We start from the raw sequence: 18,685 nt of genomic DNA, 5'->3' as shown, positions 1-18,685 counted from the left end.
GCTGAAGATTAGATGGGTAAATCACGTAACGAACGATGTGTTGGATAGGATTGGGGAGAAGAGAAGTTTGTGGCACAACTTGACTAGAAGAAGGGATCGGTTGGTAGGACATGTTCTGAGGCATCAAGGGATCACCAATTTAGCATTGGAGGGTAGCGTGGAAGGTAAAAATCGTAGAGGGAGACCAAGAGATGAATACACCAAGCAGATTCAGAAGGATGTAGGTTGCAGTAGGTACTGGGAGATGAAGCTTGCACAGGATAGAATAGCATGGAGAGCTGCATCAAACCAGTCTCAGGACTGAAGGATCAACACATCCCATATTTATGTCCATTAACAGATGTTCGGACACTGTCAGACAGTGTACATACTCCGTAGGCTACCACACGAAGCCTGGGTGGAGGATACCTTTTACTATTACTACTTTTTCCTTTTCCTGTTACATACTAAACGGATGGTTCAAATGGCTTTAAGCACTATGGGACTTAACTTCTGAGGTCATCAGTCCCCTACACTTAGAACTACTCAAACCTAACAAACCTAAGGACATCACACACATCCGTGCCCGAGGCAGGATTCGAACCTGCGACCGTAGCAGCAGTTCGGTTCCAGACTGAAGCGCCTAGAATCGCTCGGCCAGAGCAGCCGCCTACTAAATGCGAGGGGAAACGACTGTATTTATGCTTCCGCACGAGCACTGACTTCCTTTATCTTCGCTGTTCGTCAGTGGCGGTAGACAGGGTCACCAGTTGTTGCAAATGTTCTTTCTCCAAAATTTCTCAGCACTATATCGTTAAGAGAACGTCACCTTCTTCCAGTGATTCACATTTGCGTTCCCGAAGTATTTCAACTAACACTCGCGCGTTGATCCAGCTAACCAGTAGCAAATCTAGCAGCACGCCTATGAGTTGCTTCAATGTATTCCTTTAATCGAGGGATCCAAAACCCTACAGGAGTACGTGACAACCCTCCCAACAAATCGAAGTCCACTATTCGTCTTCCATAAAACCGACCTTGCGTGTTCGTTCCATGTTACGTTACTTTGCAGTGTTTATTGTGGTCTTCAGTCCAGAGACTGGTTTGATGCACCTCTCCATGCTATTCTATCCTGTGCAAGCTTCTTCATCTCCCAGTACCTACTGCAACCTACATCCTTCTGAATCTGCTTACTGTATTCATCTCTTGGTCTCCCTCTACGATTTTTACCCTCCAGACTGCCCTCCAATACTAAATTGGTGATCCCTTGATGACGCAGAGCATGTCCTACCAACCGATCACTTCTTCTACTCAAGTTGTGCCACAAATTTCTCTTCTCCCCAATTCTATTCAATACCTCCTTATTAGTTATGTGATCTATTCATCTAATCTTCAGCATTCATCTGTAGCACTACATTTCGAAAGCTTCTATTCTCTTCTTGTCCAAACTATTTATCGTCCATGTTTCACCTCCATACAAATACTTTGAGAAAAGATTTCCTGACCCTTAAATCTAGTTGGCTGGAGTGGCCGAGAGGTTCTAGGCGCTTCAGTCGAACCGCGCGACCGCTACGGTCGCAGGTTCGAATCCTGCCTCGGGCATGGATGTGTGTGATGTCCTTAGGTTTGTTAGGTTTAAGCAGTTCTAAGTTCTAGGGGACTGATGACCTCAGATGTTAAGTCCCATAGTGATCAGAGCCATTTTTGCGCAGCCTCAGTCATTTTCATACTGCGTATTATCAGCGCGACAATCAGATCACAACAGTACAGGCAGTGACTGTATACGATTTCTCAATACAAAGTACATACCTAAAGCGTGGTTAACAAAAACGTTGATGGCTGTTTACACATTAGAATACCTTAAAGCTTCATTTAACGTAACTACGTAATAAGGAATCTAATATATAAGATGGCCCTACTTCAAAGAGCGTAACAACCACTAGTGTACGTGTGCTACTGCTTCTGACTGACCATCGCGTTTGTTTTTCTTTACATCAGGTTTATTCTTACGATGAACAGAGTATAGTTCCCATCAGTTTCCAACACAGTTTTCGGACAATGGGAAATGATTTTGTGTAGACTTTATTCTTTTCAGCAATTCCCCTTCCGCCGTCGCGACGCCACCCCTCACCGGCAGGAAATTAGATCTCAATTCCTTGCAGGTGCTGCGTCTGAAAAGTCGTGGAATATTTGTCGGGTCGTTGCTCTAGCAGGAAGTGTGTGTGCGCGCGCGCGCGCACAGTGGATAGGTGTGCATGACGAATTAAAAGCTAAGTCAAATGCGGACGCGTTCTCCGCAACGGCATCACACGAGCGCCGTGAAGACAATAGGGCTTCGCCTGCAGCCGTCAGCTCTCGCTCTAGACAATCGCTTTGCTGAGGCGCAATGTTGCACTGCGAGCTGTGCTGAGTGAGGTTCGTTATCTGCTGCAGGTTAACGACTCTTAGCGCCGAAGTACGTCCGACCGTCTGAAAACTGCTGCTCATTTCACACGGAACGGTGTGAACGGGGTTACCGACACCGTCCGTATGTATCGCTGAATACTTAGTGGCAATGACCTACTACCGCCAGCAGCTGCAGTATAGAACGTTTGAATGCTAGGGACCGTACCTAACAGCTCTGTCAGTACCTGCTATTTAACTTTTCAGTAGCCACAGAAGTGTCTTCTTGATTGACAAACAATTTCGGTCTGGCTTACGCAACCGTAGTTTTTAATATTGACACGAATGTGTTCCTCCCGACCTGAAGCAAGTGCCTGCTGTTCGCCAAAAGGTAAAGATACCGCAGGTACATCACTGATCCACGAGGACGAACGAGCGAGGCGGAGAGACCATTATAGACTTTGAGGACCTAGAGAAAGCCTGGAGTAGCGAAAGAAGCTGTTCTAAATCTTTAGGCGAGGGCTAAAACCAACAAACAGTCTTCTGTCAGCACTAAAGTCACGTGGAAATAAAAAAGTACAAATCAAAAGGGAAAGAGCGTGTTAATAAGGGCAGATTTGTGGCTCACTGGCGGCTAAACTTGAAGGAAAAACTGAAAGGACGGAAAAACAAAACATTAGAAATGCAGATAGGAAGATAGCTCAGTAATAAGCTAAGATTTGAAGAGTCCTTCCAAGAGAAAGACAGAACGCGAGGAAGATTTCGTATACCTTTCAAATGATACAAACAGGATTTATCGCATGTAAATACTGGTTTACAAGAAACTTCATTTATCAGAAATCAGAACAGATTCTTGCCAGATACGAAAACTGATGTAAATATTGGCAGAAACAGTGAGAAAGCCGGCCGGGGTGGCCGAACGGTTCTAGGCGCTACAGTCTGGAACCGCGCGACCGCTACAGTCGCAGATTCGAATCCTGCCTAGGGCATAGATGTGTGTGATGTCCTTAGATTAGTTAGGTTTAAGTAGTTTTAAGTTCTGGAGGACTGATGACCTCAGAAGTTTAGTCCCATAGTGCTCAGAGCCATTTGAACCATTTTGAAGTGAGAAAGCTTCTCGATTCAATAAGACACATTGCTTAAGATATTCGTGGAAGGACAACGAAACATCTTTACGTTAAACTCCGAAACGGAGCTCAATTCGCCAATTTTCATACTGATAACGTTGGCAGATGTGAAACGAAAAGTAACTATTACTGAACAAACTTAAAAAATCTAAAATACCATTATCTATTCTACGACTGTACTAGGCACTACTCACTGAAGTTTCGATATTTTGGCTCCAGCCCTCACGTGCTATAGCACGAAAATGTATCTATTTGTTACACTCAGGTTAAAGGAGTGGCCCAGTGATGTGGCTGTTCTCGATGTTTGGCTACGTTTTCCGTCATAGGGTGCCAGCTTTTTAAGCTGAAATAAAATATAACAAATCAATGCAGGGAGGTATTGCAGTGAAATTTACGATATTGAGTGACTCAGGTTTGTTTATAATTCGAACAACTAGTTTATTTTTCTTCAGTATATTCACTGAACACTTAAAATGCAGTCTGAGGGGCTCTTATGTAAGGGCGACCATTAGTAACTGATGCTACAACTCTTCACCATAAAATTCGTATGTCGCGATCACGGTACTCGACAGTCTGTTCACAATTCACAAAATACACTCTTGTCTGCTGTCCTAAGCCACTATACTGCGCTCCACTTGATCGGTTTCGAACTTCGCTACACACATACTTGTACCCTAACGTGGCTACCAACCCACTACCCCAGATGCGCGGCACGTCCGACTCTTAGCGTTGCTCAGAACCACCTCCCTGTCAACGAAGATGGCCGCCCTATGCACCCTCGAAACGACTTCGTAACTCAAAACAATGCTTGACAAAAATTACGAATATTCTAAAACTAAACACAAAAACATATATAACATAGAAAAATATTTTTTATCTGCCACCGTTTCTTCACAAATAATGTTCTTGTGGCGTGATTTTTCATACTAAACATAAATAAACAAATAAAATACATATTTGATTACTCATCTATCTCTTTAAACTTTAGAATGCTGCCGCTTGATTCGTCTCTTTAAATTTATTTAGTACCAAAAACACATTTTCTCTCAGTCGAATCCCATATTCCGACCTCTCATTCAAAAATAGTGCACACTATGCTAAATCGGTTATGATTTCTGGATGCAGCTCTAATAGCCGCATCCGTAGACACTTTGTTTATATTAATCGGCCAAAGCATTACCGCGATATTAGCCTTTGAACTTTCATAAATTTAGTCCGCAGCTCGTGGTCGTGCGGTAGCGTTCTCGCTTCCCACGCCCGGGTTCCCGGGTTCGATTCCCGGCGGGGTCAGGGATTTTCTCTACCTCGTGATGACTGGGTGTTGTGTGCTGTCCTTAGGTTAGTTAGGTTTAAGTAGTTGTAAGTGACTGATGACCATAGATGTTAAGTCCCATAGTGCTCAGAGCCATTTGAACAATTTTTTCATAAATTTACAATTTTTAAGACGACAATAACTTTTAAACTATTGTATATTTTTGTGGCGCGTCTAGATAATTTAGCTTTACTTATTTTTCTGTCCATTAGTACCAACTCGCATCTCCGTGTCACTCGGAGTTTTTGTTCTTATCAATTTTTCTCTGGCATATAAAATTTCTCCAAGCGTGCAAAAACACGGTCATATGCGCCCCTGCCTAGCGTCCGCTCGGGTTTTTCCAAGGCCGCTCGCGACGGCACCGTAGCAACCGCCAACCACGAGCTCTGCGGCTGGAAACTGCCGCTCTAATCTCACCTCACAGCTTTCTACGCTCTCACTTCATTAAGAGGTATAATACATTAAAGGCTTAACATAGTAAGTCAAATATAAAATTAGAAGTGGATTTGTCTTGAGACATCATGACTCACAGCGCGCAAATTACTCACACTATATTCACATAATTTTTGTGAATGACAGCACTTAATGACTTCAAAAAAAACTTTACACATAATTTCAGAACGTTTAGAATTTTTTTTTCTGCCACATCCTACAAAATAATGAATGGATAAAGTTTTATCGTTTACTGCATTTTCGCTGTTGATGTAGTGTAAGTTCAGCATCAGGCACGATTTTTATTATATCTTTACTACTAACAGTATTCAAAATGGCTCTGAGCACTATGGGACTCAACATCTGTGGTCATAAGTCCCCTAAACTTAGAACTACTTAAAACTACTTAAACCTAACTAACTGAAGGACATCACACACATCCATGCCCGAGGCAGGATTCGAACCTGCGACCGTAGCAGTCGCGCGGTTCCAGACTGTAGAGCCTAGAACCGCTTGGCCACTGCGGCCGGCGGAAGTACTGTGAAGTGAAATGTGGAGCATAGAAAATGCTGTGAAAGCGATGCTGGAAGCATTTCCAGTGAAGTTCTGATGAAACATGTTAGTTATCGAGTTGGCAGGTAAAGCAAAAAAGACATACTAGAAAGAAGAAAGGCGACTGTGGACAATTTCTTATGGGAAGAAGCGATGTTTTGATGTGCAAATTTGGGAGGTGTCTCACGTTCATGCGCCTGTAGTTGAGCGAAATGAATGGAGTGTGTCGTAACTGGACGGGACAAAATGTGTAGTTCTTGTACCTGAAGTAGCACACGCCGATCGCGTCCGCGAGGTATTTATTGATGTGTTGGCGAGGCAACTTCTCGCGAGCGGAGAGCTGACGCGTGGGGAAGAAAAAGGACAAAAGAGTTTAGGGTTTAATGTTTTGTCACGGTGAGGTCAGCAGCGGAGCATAAGCTGGGACTGGGGAAGAAAACAAAAGTGTCGTTTTGAAAGGTACCATCCCTGCATTTGCTGTTACGAATTTAGGGAAATTACGTAAACCGTAAATATTGTAAGTAGCCTGTTCATATGTTGGCAGCACTATGGACTATAATTAGTAACTCTGACAGCGCCCTGCGCCTTCGTTAAGAGACTCTGTGGTTTGACGGAATAACAGTTAGCGAGCGGCGGCTTGGACGTGTGTCCTTTGTGGAGACTCAGTGTTGGAAGGACATGCATTGTAAGGTGAAGATGGATGTAGTTGATAATGTTTGGGTTGTGGCATTATTGACGGCTATATAATTTTTGAAACAGGATGTCACATTAATAAGGTAAAAACTGCTAACTACATTGATTGCTCTTCAGGAAAATCTTTCTTTTGCTAACCATATGCCTCCTAGTAGTTAGAGCCTATAGTGGTTACAATCTTTGTTTGTTTAGCTTGCTGTAATTGCTGTAGTTCGTGTTATGAAGATTTTCTGTGAGTTAAGTGACTTATGAAAAGGTATGGGTTATTGTTAGAATTTCTTCCAATTCAGGGCCAGTCTTTTGAGTTAATTATTTGAAGTCATGCTGTCACTGTAGAGCAATCAGACTGCGTCGGACTTGTATATTGTGGGTAATAAATGAATAGGTCAAGTTTGAGTTGCGATTGCCAGGGAAAATTCCGTAGAGCTGTGTTGAAATGATAGAGATAAGTAAGGAGACAGTAGATGCAGTTTCAGTCAGCAGTTTAAGTAAACGCTAAGAAGTTTCACCAACTCAGTTATTTCAGTGGTCAGACAGAAAGAAGTTTCAATATTGGTGGCAGCCATCTTCTCGGATGTGGGCCCAGTGCCTCCTCGCCAGTGCTCCAGCCACTTTGCCCAGTGACACATGGAGGACAATGCGAGTCGTATCGCCAGATGGCCGATCTCTAGCGTCGGAGCGCACTTCCACGAACGCTACGTCAGCGCGCCGCGCGCGAATGCGTCAGCAAAACCCATTGTTCCTGCATCACGGCAGGCGAACTTACTGAGCCTCTTTCATAGGCACGAACGAGCTGTAGCGCGCATCAGCTTGAGCTGGTGTTTTTCTATTTCAAACTAATCTAGAAAATATGTCGGTGCTTGCTAGTCGCTCCAATAGCGTCCGATAAAATAGTCGATCGCCACCGTCCGGAAATTCTGTGTAACCAAAGATCTTCCAAACTGGCTATATTTTAGTATGAATTTCGATTCAAGGTAAAGCCGCCGAAAGCCAATAAATAAGCAGAATGAAATGAAAAAGCAAGGAGAACCGCTCCTCTGATCCTATGCAGTTCCTAATGCCTATAAAACTCGTATTGGTAAGAAAATGTGTACATAGATTTTTCATGCTACCTGCCTTGTAAGAAAACTTGTGCGATTTGGACCTCAGGGGGTTAGGTTCGAATTCGCAATCTCTGTTGTGATCTGTGAGTTTCAAGTGGCTATGAAGTAGGAATGACTATTGTATTCCCAGAAGAGTTTCTTCGTTTCACTTGAACCAATAAATAAGGTGGCGTCTCTTTTCTTTTTTAATAAAAAGACTGGGGACCTTATTGTGCTGACAGTAGTAGCAATCCCAAAAGCTACACAGAATTTCTCTAGTTAAGTAACATGTCCGAAGCCACCGTCTGCGTAGAAGAATTCCAATAGCGACAACGAGACAGTTGAAGGTGTGCGGTAACCACGCCTCTTCTTGAACGAGGAGTAAATCGCAGAGTGCAGGCTGAAGGTGTATACTCTTGCAGTTATCCAAAGCAGCCCTCCATATGCAACCTCACGTAATGGACAACTTACTGTGTTGGCATATTTAGATGCAGGAATACCTACATTGTGCTCGAAACAGCTTATGAATCTTTTTCCGAGTACGACGACTGAATTTTTGGACATCTATCGTTTCTTTTTACATAAAGCCCCGTTGCCTCCTGCAATCACTGCTGCTACAGGGCGCGTAAAATAAAGGACTGGCCCGGAATATATTTTACGCGCTTTAAGTCATGCAAGCCAACTTGGCTCATCAGCCCTCGGTAAGGATGATTCAAGTTAGGTCCCTTGAAATATCTTCCTGCCCAATTTTATTCTTCCTGCACTTAGGTCTTTCTTGAATCTGTTCTTCTTCTTGGATAGCAAAGTTCGTTCACCTGAGTTTAGTTCTTTGAGCGTTCCGTGTAACATATTAGCGTTAACTCGCCGTGAGGTGCAACTTGTCAGTAGCTTAACACGCAACATATATTTTCTGTCAAAAAACATGACTATACGCTGGTCATTTACATTTATGGATTTTTATCTATTAATCTGTAACAAAATTCTGTAAATATAACGCAATCACGTACGTACCATTTACTTCAACAAACTCTTCTCGAAGTTCAAATTGCAGCCATTCACATCTACTGCGCACAGGATCAGTTTTGTTATTACGTATTTATTTTCATATTGTATCATCAGCTAGCACACACAAAATTTCGTTTAACGTCCACTTCACTGGCTCTTCCCTTTCGGCGACCACTGGTAAGTCGTCAGCGAACCACACTATGCCGACTTTCTATCCATGACAATTCCATCATGGACATAATCCTTTATTTCCTCTCGCTGTCTCTTCTACATACAAATTAAATATCACGTGGGAACAATAAACGACCCTGTCTGACATTTTTATTTGCTTTGCGTTGTGTGGTAAAGCAAGGTAGCAGGTTAACTGCAAAAGAAATAGACTAGCAGAACAAGAACGCCACATTGAAAATATCTCATCTTCATCGATGGAGCCGCGGTGGTAGTCTCCCAATGACAGAGCTGTTGGCCGGGAAGAAGCGATGATGCGAACGCCCTGTTCCGTGAGACGTCGATCCATTAGGTGTAAGGACATCAGGGAGTGCGCAATGAGTGAGTGACTTTCGTGTCATTCGAAAGGCTCGTGCCTGCGGAAAGCAACAATTTGCGACTAGAAAAACAGCGCAGTCTCGCTTCGACAGAGGCAATAATTGCAGCGGTTAAGAACTGGAAACGACCTGCTCTGTATAACGGTCTGAGCGCTGTAATAATATGTCCCAAGCCAGGAAACTACCACCTCACACTGCTTTCTCGCCAGTCTGCAGAAATGTGGCAGTTACAGCTTTTCTCCTAGCCGTACAAACTGCCAGGCCTTTATGAGAAAAATATCTCTTCCGGAAAAACGCCTAAGTGACCTGCTTGCAAATATTAATACTTTTCTTCTATTACTGCCCTTCCTGTCGTTTTTAGTATATTTACATATGTCTTCCTAAGAACTTCTTTGATATGTAGCACTGTTAGCTACCTCCCTGATCTTGTAGCTGTGAATTTACAAAGTTGTCTGAGCTATCTCCAGCTGTAAACGATAGGGCTTTAATTTGAACAATTACATGTGCAAAACTGTACGTATATATAGTGCAGTGGAAATATGCCAATGTCGTGCGAGTGAGCGAGAGAGAGAATGAGCGAGCGTGCGAGTGAGCGAGCGAGAGAGAGGGGGGAGGGGGATTGAGGGGGAGGGGGATTGAGGGGGAGGGGGATTGAGGGGGAGGGGGATTGAGGGGAGCGGTGGCAGTAGTAACAAAGAAACAAATTTTCTAGTAACAGCGTTTCTATAATACGTCTAAATATAAAAATATCTTTATTTGTTTTACGTAACGTAATACGATTGAAGAAGACGTTCCTATAACTGTACACATTACGTATAGGGCGTTACGATAATGAAACATGGAAAAACTCTGGAGAGGAAGTTAATTTGTTGAACATGAGGTACGTTGAGTTGACTGACGTTATGAGTATTTAGTGGGAAGAATAAGCGAGGAGAGGAGTTTGTGTGTGTTTTATGTGATATATTTGCATTTTTTTCTTGTGCTAGTAAAGTACTTTTGCCAAATATGTATACGAATGTTTAACATGGTACTTCAAGGAAGGAGTGACGCTGTCGGTCGAACGAGTAGAATGATAGGAAAGAAGTGGCAAGGATGCTAGGGTGTCGACTGTGAGCTGAGATACAATTATTAATTAGCACATGGAATGAAGGGAAGCAGGACGACATGATAGCATGTGATCCATAAATGTCTTTCTTTACCATTCGATTCAGTACCTCTCAGTACTTACCCTATCTATTCATATAATCTTCAGGATTTTTCTGTAGCACCACATATCAAAAACTTCTATTCTCTTCTTGTCTGAACGGCTTGTCATACACGTTTGACTTCCGCACGAGGGTACACTCCACACAAAAGCGTCCAGAACAGACTTTTTCAACACTTCAATTTTTGCGCGATGTTTACATATCTCCTTCAGAAATGTTTTTCTTGCTGTTACCAGTCTGCATGTTATATCCTTTGTACTTTGATATCATCAGTTATTTTGCTGCCAAAGTAGCAGAACTCATCTATTTCTTTAGGTGTCTCATTTCCTTGTCTAATTCACCTCGGCGTCATCGGATTAGTTCAATTACAGTCCTTTACATTTCTTTTACTTTTTTATATTCATCTTACAATCCGATTTCAAGATATTACCGATTCTACATCTATATTTCGAAAGCCACATTGCGATGTGTGCCGGAGGGAGCTTAATATACGACTGTCTCTTCCCCCTTTCCTTCTCAGTTCCGAATGATTCACGTGAAGGAAAATTCCTGTAAGCCTCCCTTACCGTGTGGGCTCCAAACCCTCTAATTCTATCTTCGCGAGATATACGTATGAGGAAGCACTGTAATGATTGACTCTCTTAGTAACGCACGCTCTCGAAAATTTTTAACGGTAAACCACACTATGATGCGAACGCCTCTCTTTCAGTGCTTTCCACTAGAGGTGGCTGAGAACTGACGCTTTCACGCTTACTAAATGACATGTTCCCGAGTGGAAATGTAGGTGAGTCGTCTTGCATGAGCGCGAATAACCGGCTTTGGGAGTATTTGTTCACCAGTAATTGCGCCCATCTCACAGAAGTAACTACGAACTTTAGTAATTGCTTAGAACGCGAACATATTTTGGTTAAAAAGACCGATTGCCCAGTGCGAATCAAAGCAACGCACATGAGATATTCCAAATTTTCACGGTCACGAAAAATACGAAGGTAAGCCAATAATGCCGAGAGAAAGATATTTTGTGTCCTTGAAATTTTAAATCCGTAGACTTTTCGCTAATATATCTCGCCCCTTCTTCCAGTGATAGTCCTACAGTCAAGGAATAATACAATAATGGATCCTTCAATTAGTATAAGCTGAATGCTACATTTGTTTATGTTTTCCGTTCGACTGCTACTCCGAGCTATTTACCGCTTTTCAGAATATGAAGCATATCTTTTTGATCTTTGTTGCTTAAACTAGAGCGGACGCCAGGTAAACATAACGAGGTATCATGAACAGAATGACCTCCTCCATGCCAACCAACATTGATTCCGAAAACATGGATCATGTGAACACCAACTCGGATTTTTCTCACATTACTTATTGAAAGCTTTGGATCAAGGCAGTCAGATAGATGCAATATTTCTTGATATCCGAAACGCATTTGACTCAGTACTACACCGACGCTTATTGTCAAAAGTACAACCATATGTTGTATTAAGTGAAATTTGTGACCGGACAGAGGACTTTCTGGTAGGGAGGCCGCAGCATGACATCTAGGATAGAGTCAGATGTAGAAGTAACTTCAGGTATGCCCCAGGGAATTGTGTTGTGTCCCTTGCTGTTCATGCCGTATATTGATGACCTTGCAGATAATATTAACAGTAAAATCAGAATTTTTGTAGATGATACAGTTATAAATAATGAAGTAGTGTCTGAAAGAAGCTATACAAATATTCAGTCAGAGCTTGATAAGATTTCAGACGGTGCAAAGAATGACAGCTTGCTTTAAATGGTCAAAAATATAAAATTATGCACTTCACAAGACGAAAAAACTTAGCATCCTATGACTGTAATATCAATGAGCACTGTTGGAATAGGCTATCACACACAAATATCTGGGTGGGACACTTTGTAGGGATATGAAATGGAATGAGGACATAGGCTCAGTCGGGGTCAAAGCAGGTGGTAGACTTAGGTATATCGGTAGAATATCTGGGAAGTACAATAAGTCTACAAAGGACTCGTGCGACCGGTTCTAGAATACTTCTGAAGTGTGTGGGACCGTACGAAAAAGGACTAACGGGGGATATTGAACGTACACGGAGAAGGTCAATATGAATGGTCACAGGTTTGTTTGAACGGTGAGAGAATGTCGCAGAGTTGCTGAAGGACCAGAACTGGTAGAGTCTTGAAGATAAGACGCAAGCTATCCAAAGTAAGTCTGTTAACAACGTTTCAAGAACTGGCTTTGACTGACGAGTCTAGGAATATACGAGAAGTCTCACTGTATCGCTCACATAGGGATCTTGAGATAAAATAATAGTTACTGCACGCACAGAAGCATTCAAACAATCATTCTTCACGCGCTCCATGCATGAATGAAACCCTAATAACTGATACAATGGGACGTACCGTCTACCACTTACTCCACGGTGGTTTGCAGAGTATGGGTGTAGATGTAGATGAAAGAGGGTACAAACGGAAAGAGGCAAGCAGTTGGAAGCCGCGGCGAACTGGGGAACCGTTTCGTGTGTTCCGTTTAACGAGCGGTCATCAATCAGGGCACTCCTCGTTTCGGGCGCCCATCTCCGACTGCCGAACCGTCGGTCGGTCGCGCAGCGAGATCGATGGTATAGTCGGCATTCCAGGGTGTGTGTGTGTGTGTGTGTGTGTGTGTGTGTGTGTGTGTGTGTGTGTGAGCGCGCGCTCGCTCCACTGTTCGTCTCTCGTCCCCCGAGGCTGCCAGACTTATGACGTGAGGGGTGCAGTCAGGCAGAGAGAGCCAATCAGCGGTCAGCCCCGGGCGCTGGCCTCCTCGGCGGTCTAATTGGGCCGTTTAGGGGCCCCTCTGTCCGACCGACCCGCCGCCCCATACTACAGACTCGGCGAGATTACACAGGCGTTACTGCGGACAGCGAGCGAGGTATGTCGGCATCCCCTGGGCCACGAATTAATGACCCGGAGCTGGTCGCCGCTCAGTGGCCTTCCATGCTTCTCGACAGAATGGCTCCGGCAGCGTGTCGGCACCTCTGGTGGCTTTTAAGGCGCGTTTCTACAGGTATGAATTAGTAACACGTGGATCCCCCACCAGTACCCTCACACGCAAGTTAGCGTTTCCACACGCTGCGCTTGGAAACGCTACTTACTCGACTTTCAAGATGCCGACAAATGTAGTTACTCGTACGGGACTTCAGCGCCTTCTAGCCGATAAGTTTACACTGACGTTGACATGGAAAAAACGGACCCACAGTTGGGTATGTAGCAGGAATCGTTTTGGGCCATCCACGACGCTAGAAAGAGAGCTATCTGCCGATGACGTCGAAACGACGATGGAAAACAATTTTCGAATGGGTAAACATTTTTAAATCCTTTTACTTGTAGCATCTTTCTCCTCCGGTAATCACGGAGTCTAGGCTACACTAAGGGTCTCTTACAACTGACTGGCTAAATTCGAGGATATAACATCTTGCTTGCTTAATAAAGCATAGTTGTGCTAAAAACAAAATTTCGAGGGGAGAACAGATTTACCTACTGGACAAATGCTACTATGTTTTATTGCCGCGTCAGTTTTGTGTATTATCTCCATACTTCGTCGATTTTCTTCCGTGAGGGGGGAGGGAGGGAGGGAGGGGAGGGAGGGAGGGGAGGGAGAGAGAGAGAGAGAAAGAGAGAGATCCGTGGCGCGTGCTGCGATGGTGGTCAGCATGCATCTGACGGACACATCTGCGACGTGTCGTGGCGTGGATGGCGGGCCACCCACCGTGGCGTGGCTTCTCTGATCACACACATCCCCCCCGCCCATGTGTGACGCGGGCCACTGCCCTTGCAGGCAGCCAGTGCGTCAGCGCTGGCTGATGCAGTCAGCGACACTACACAATAAACAACATGCGCAGCGACACTACACAATAAACAACATGCGTCGACAGAAATTTAACTGGATCACGCGGCAGTTACACGCCAATAAGCAAGCGTGTCTCCCTGCGACCTTGTGGATCGATCTTCGGGTGTAAAATGGTTCAAATGGCTCTGAGCACAATGGGACTTCACAGCTGAGGTCATTAGTCCCCTAGACTTAGAACTACTTAAACCTAACTAACCTAAGGACATCACACACATCCATGCCCGAGGCAGGATTGGAACCCCTGACCGTAGCGGTCGCGCGGTTCCAGACTGAAGCGCCTAGAACCGCTCGGCCACCACGACCTGCTGATATTCAGGTGTACACCGTTCTTTAACGATGTTCTTTAACTTAGCTGTTCCAAAAAGTTAGATTGCAGCCAGATGACGTCGACTTCGTGCCAAGATATTTTCGGCTTGCAACCATTCAGAAATCTTCAGGTGAAAGTTTTACACTGGAGATTGCTACTCCACCTTCCTATCTTTATATAAAGTGCGGAGGGCTGGAATCTACAGAATACCTTGCTAGTGTGCCGAAGCCTACATTGATCAGACCACACACATTACGTGATACATGCGTTGGACATTATCTCTACACTCGTTTTTAGCAGCTTAGTAAATTAACAAGTGCCGAGCGTTGTTTTTCCACATGACATCCTATGGGTTATTCGGTCACGGAAATCGTGGCCCCTGATAGATCCTTCTGTGATGCAGTTATTAAGGAATCAGTGGAGGTATGTTCGGCTGAAGATCTGATTAATCGCGATGGCGTCTTTCCCCTGTACAAGGCGTGAGATCCGGTGATTTCTTTGGTATCTTCAAAAAGAAAACATTTCGTCCCTAGTGACACGTCAGAGGAGAATTAACTTTCCTAATTTGACATCTTAATTTTAACTGTACGAGTCCCATTTCCGACGAAGGGCGTGCATTTATTGTCATCATTACATACGCGCGAGCGCGCTCGCTCTACGGGGAACCCGAGCGAGCTAGTGCAGTGCGAGATCATTGGACTCGCGTTTCGGAGGACGATGGTTCAAACACGCGTTCGGCCATCGCGATTTACGTTCTTCGTGATTTCACTAAATCGCTTCATGCAAATGCCGGAATGGTTCCTTTGAAAGGGCACGGCCAATTTCCTCCTTCATCCTTCACTAATCCAAGCTTGTGGTTCGTCTCTAGTAACCTCGTTGTCGACGGGACGTTAAAACTAATTTCCTTCTCCTCTACAGATGGAGCAGTCTTCGAAGATGGGACTAAATTCGATAGAGGTCGCTCATGTAGCGGCTGTCCATGCGCATGCGCCTCAACGCCTATTATTGTATGAAGTTAACGAGCCGGCCGGAGTGGCCGAGCGGTTCTAAGCGCTACAGTGTGGAGCCGCGCGACCGCTACGGTCGCAGGTTCGAATCGTGCCTCGGACATGGATGTGTGTGATGTCCTTAAGTTAGGTTTAAATAGTTCTAAGTTATAGGGGACTGATGACCTCAGAAGTCAAGTCCCATAGTGCTCAGAGCCATTTGAACAATGTTTTCTGAAAGTTAACGACGTAAGCTAGCAATCTCCAGTTTAAAACACCTGAAGATGACCGAATGGTTGTGAGCCGGAAATACCGTGGGAAGGAGTCGACATAATCCGACTGCAATCCCGGAACTTCGTGGAACACTCTTGACACCGGAAAAGTCGTGCCACAAATTTCTTGTCTCTCCAGTTCTAATCAGTACCTCCTTATTAGTTACATGACATACTCATCTAATCATCGGAATTCTTGTGTAGCATCATATTTCAAGATGCTTCTATTCTCTTCTTGTCCAAAATGTTTATCGTTGATGTTTCACTTCCATACATAACCTGCACTCCATACAGATATCTTTAGGAAAGACTTATATTCGATGTTAATAAATTTCTCTTCTCCAGAAATGCTTTTCTTGCCATTGCCAATCTACATTTTACATCCACTCGGCTATGATCAGTTATCTTGCTGCCCACATAACAAAACTATTCTATTTCTTTAAGTTTCTCGTTTCCTAATCTAATTTCCCCAGCGTCGCCTGATTTCATTCTATTATATTACATTATTCTTGTTTTGCTTTAGATGATGTTCATCCTTTCAAGACACTGTCAATTCCGTTCAACTGCATATGTTTATAAAATACGGATAAGAACCGTGGGCGGGGACTGGGTACACGTTTTCACCACCACCACCACCACCACCACCACCACCACCACCTTGGGCCGCATAAACACCTGATTCGGCCCGAATGCGGCACGTGGACCACAGTTCGGCGACCACAGCGTTAAATGACTAATTTTGGAGCGTTGTGATGTAATCAGGAAATGTACGCAACAACCTCCACTGCTCCGTAATTCTTGTGTTTAAATGTTTTCCCTCGTCTGGTTTGGAACTGGCGACCACCGCGCTTTGAACGTGTATCAGCGAAACCTGCTAACGAGAGGATAATTGTAAAGGCAATGGCGGAAACCTGTATAAGATATTGTCCATCGAGTATACGAGACGAAACGCGGTAAAATAATGGAACCGCAAAGGCAGCAGACAAGACAGGGAGAGGGAAAAATGTACTGCCTTCCGTGGCCATAAATGACCCGCTGAAACAAGACGGAAAAACAGAGGCTCTTTTTCCCCTTACGTGGAATGAACAAATAGCCGCTGGATGCGACGACAAAATTGCATTCTGCACTCGATGCTGCCTCTTGTCCGCGGAGTCCACACGTCAAGTGCCCCACAGTATTACCAAACAATGACAGCTTAAAGGCACGAGTCCCCGCTAACAAATAGGGCCGGTGGACGCGAACGCGCAGAAAAACGGAAAAGTTAAATAAGTAGGCGAGTTTCGGCGTATTGTTTTGGGGCCCCGTTCTTTGTTTTTCCTCGCTGCCTCGCCGGCAAGTCCAGAGGCCCGTCTGTCCCCCACGGACGCGACTGCGCCCGCATGCGGGATGACCGGCGAGCATTGTGTAGGAGTGTAGAGTGTAGGAGTGTGGTGTCGCCGCTTCCTGCGGCCGCCATTGTGCCATTGTGGGGGCCGCGTGAGGCGCATGCGCGCCCGTGCGCTAATGACACGTCGCCTGGCATTCCTCGCTCCCCACAGCACGTGCCCTTCATCCGCCCGGAATATGCCTACAGGTACGTCCTCGACCACTTCCTTCCAGACGAGACTCATCCTGTGAGGGAAAACGACCATCTCTTGCGTCATCACCACTACAATCGTTGCAAGTCCACCACCACCATTCAACCGCTTGAGTACAGTATGTTCGTGTGTGTGAGTGTGAAATCTAATGGGACTTAACTGGCAAGGTCATCAGTCCCTAAAAAAAAATGGTTCAAATGGCTCTGAGCACTATGGAACTTAACTTCTGAGGTTATCAGTCCCCTAGAACTACTTAAACCTAACTAACCTACGGACAGCACATACATCCATGCGCGAGGCAGGATTCGAACCTGCGACCGTAGCGGTCGCTCAGTTCCAGACTGTAGCGCCTAGAACCGCTCGGCCACTCCGGCCGGCTTATCAGTCCCTAAGCTTACACACTACTTAACCTAAATTATCCTAAGGACACACACACACACACACACACACACACACACACACACACACACACACACACACGAGGGAGGACTCTAACAACCGCCGGGACCAGCCGCACAGTCCACGACTGCAGCGCCTAGACCGCTCGGCTAATCCCGCGCGGATCAGTAAGTTCGAGTGTGTCACACATTAACCGAAGCTGTGCTGACACGCTAGTGCAATACATTGAACAGAATCACCCCGTTTACGTGGGGCTCCCAAAATTGGATTTCGTAAACCGATATTCCAATGCCGCTACTGGGTGGCCACGTAAACAGTTCAAAATCCATTATGGAAATCCGTTTCTAGTAGCCGGTTTTTCCAATGCCGCAAGCGATTTTCGCTCCCACGTAAAGGAAACCGGTTTTGAAAGGTGCTTGAACCGTCAAGTCTCGTATTGTTTTTAAAAATTTTCGACTGATATGGACGCAGTGGCTTTTTATAGAGTGAAGGGTAAGTAGAAATATTACACTGAAGTTGTTTACGCCTCGTCTAACAAAAGAGAAATAGTGATTCTGCTGACTGAATCAGAAACTGTAACAGCTGTTTTCCAGGCGCCATATTTATCTGGGCTAGCAAATCCGCTTTAGACCGTAACATGTGAACACGACAGCGAAAAATGGTTTTCGAAATTAGGTTTCCGTCTTTCGGAAGGAGTGTCGTACGTAAACGCAGTGAATAGGGGACTGATTCAGATCGACTACGTTGTGTTTGATGGTGTTATTCAGTTTCAGTGACAGCGGCACAACCAGTCAGTCGTTCATTTAATTGTCGAGCAAGTCACTATCTCTACATCTACATGGATACTCTGCAAATCACATTTAAGTGCGTGGCAGAGGGTTCATCGAACCACCTTTTCACAATTCTCTATTATTCCAATCTCGTAAAGCGCGCGGAAAGAATGAACA

General features: G+C 44.7%; 1 protein-coding gene across 1 annotated transcript in view; it reads right to left on the bottom strand.

Annotated features, from left to right (window-relative positions):
• Positions 1 to 18,685, bottom strand: part of LOC126195555 (meteorin-like protein) — a 289,187-nt gene that overhangs the window by 184,761 nt on the left and 85,741 nt on the right. The window lies entirely within an intron of this gene.

Source organism: Schistocerca nitens, chromosome 7 (assembly GCF_023898315.1).
Source record: "Schistocerca nitens isolate TAMUIC-IGC-003100 chromosome 7, iqSchNite1.1, whole genome shotgun sequence".
NCBI lineage: Eukaryota > Metazoa > Arthropoda > Insecta > Orthoptera > Acrididae > Schistocerca > Schistocerca nitens.
This window is presented reverse-complemented; position numbering and strand designations above follow the sequence as displayed.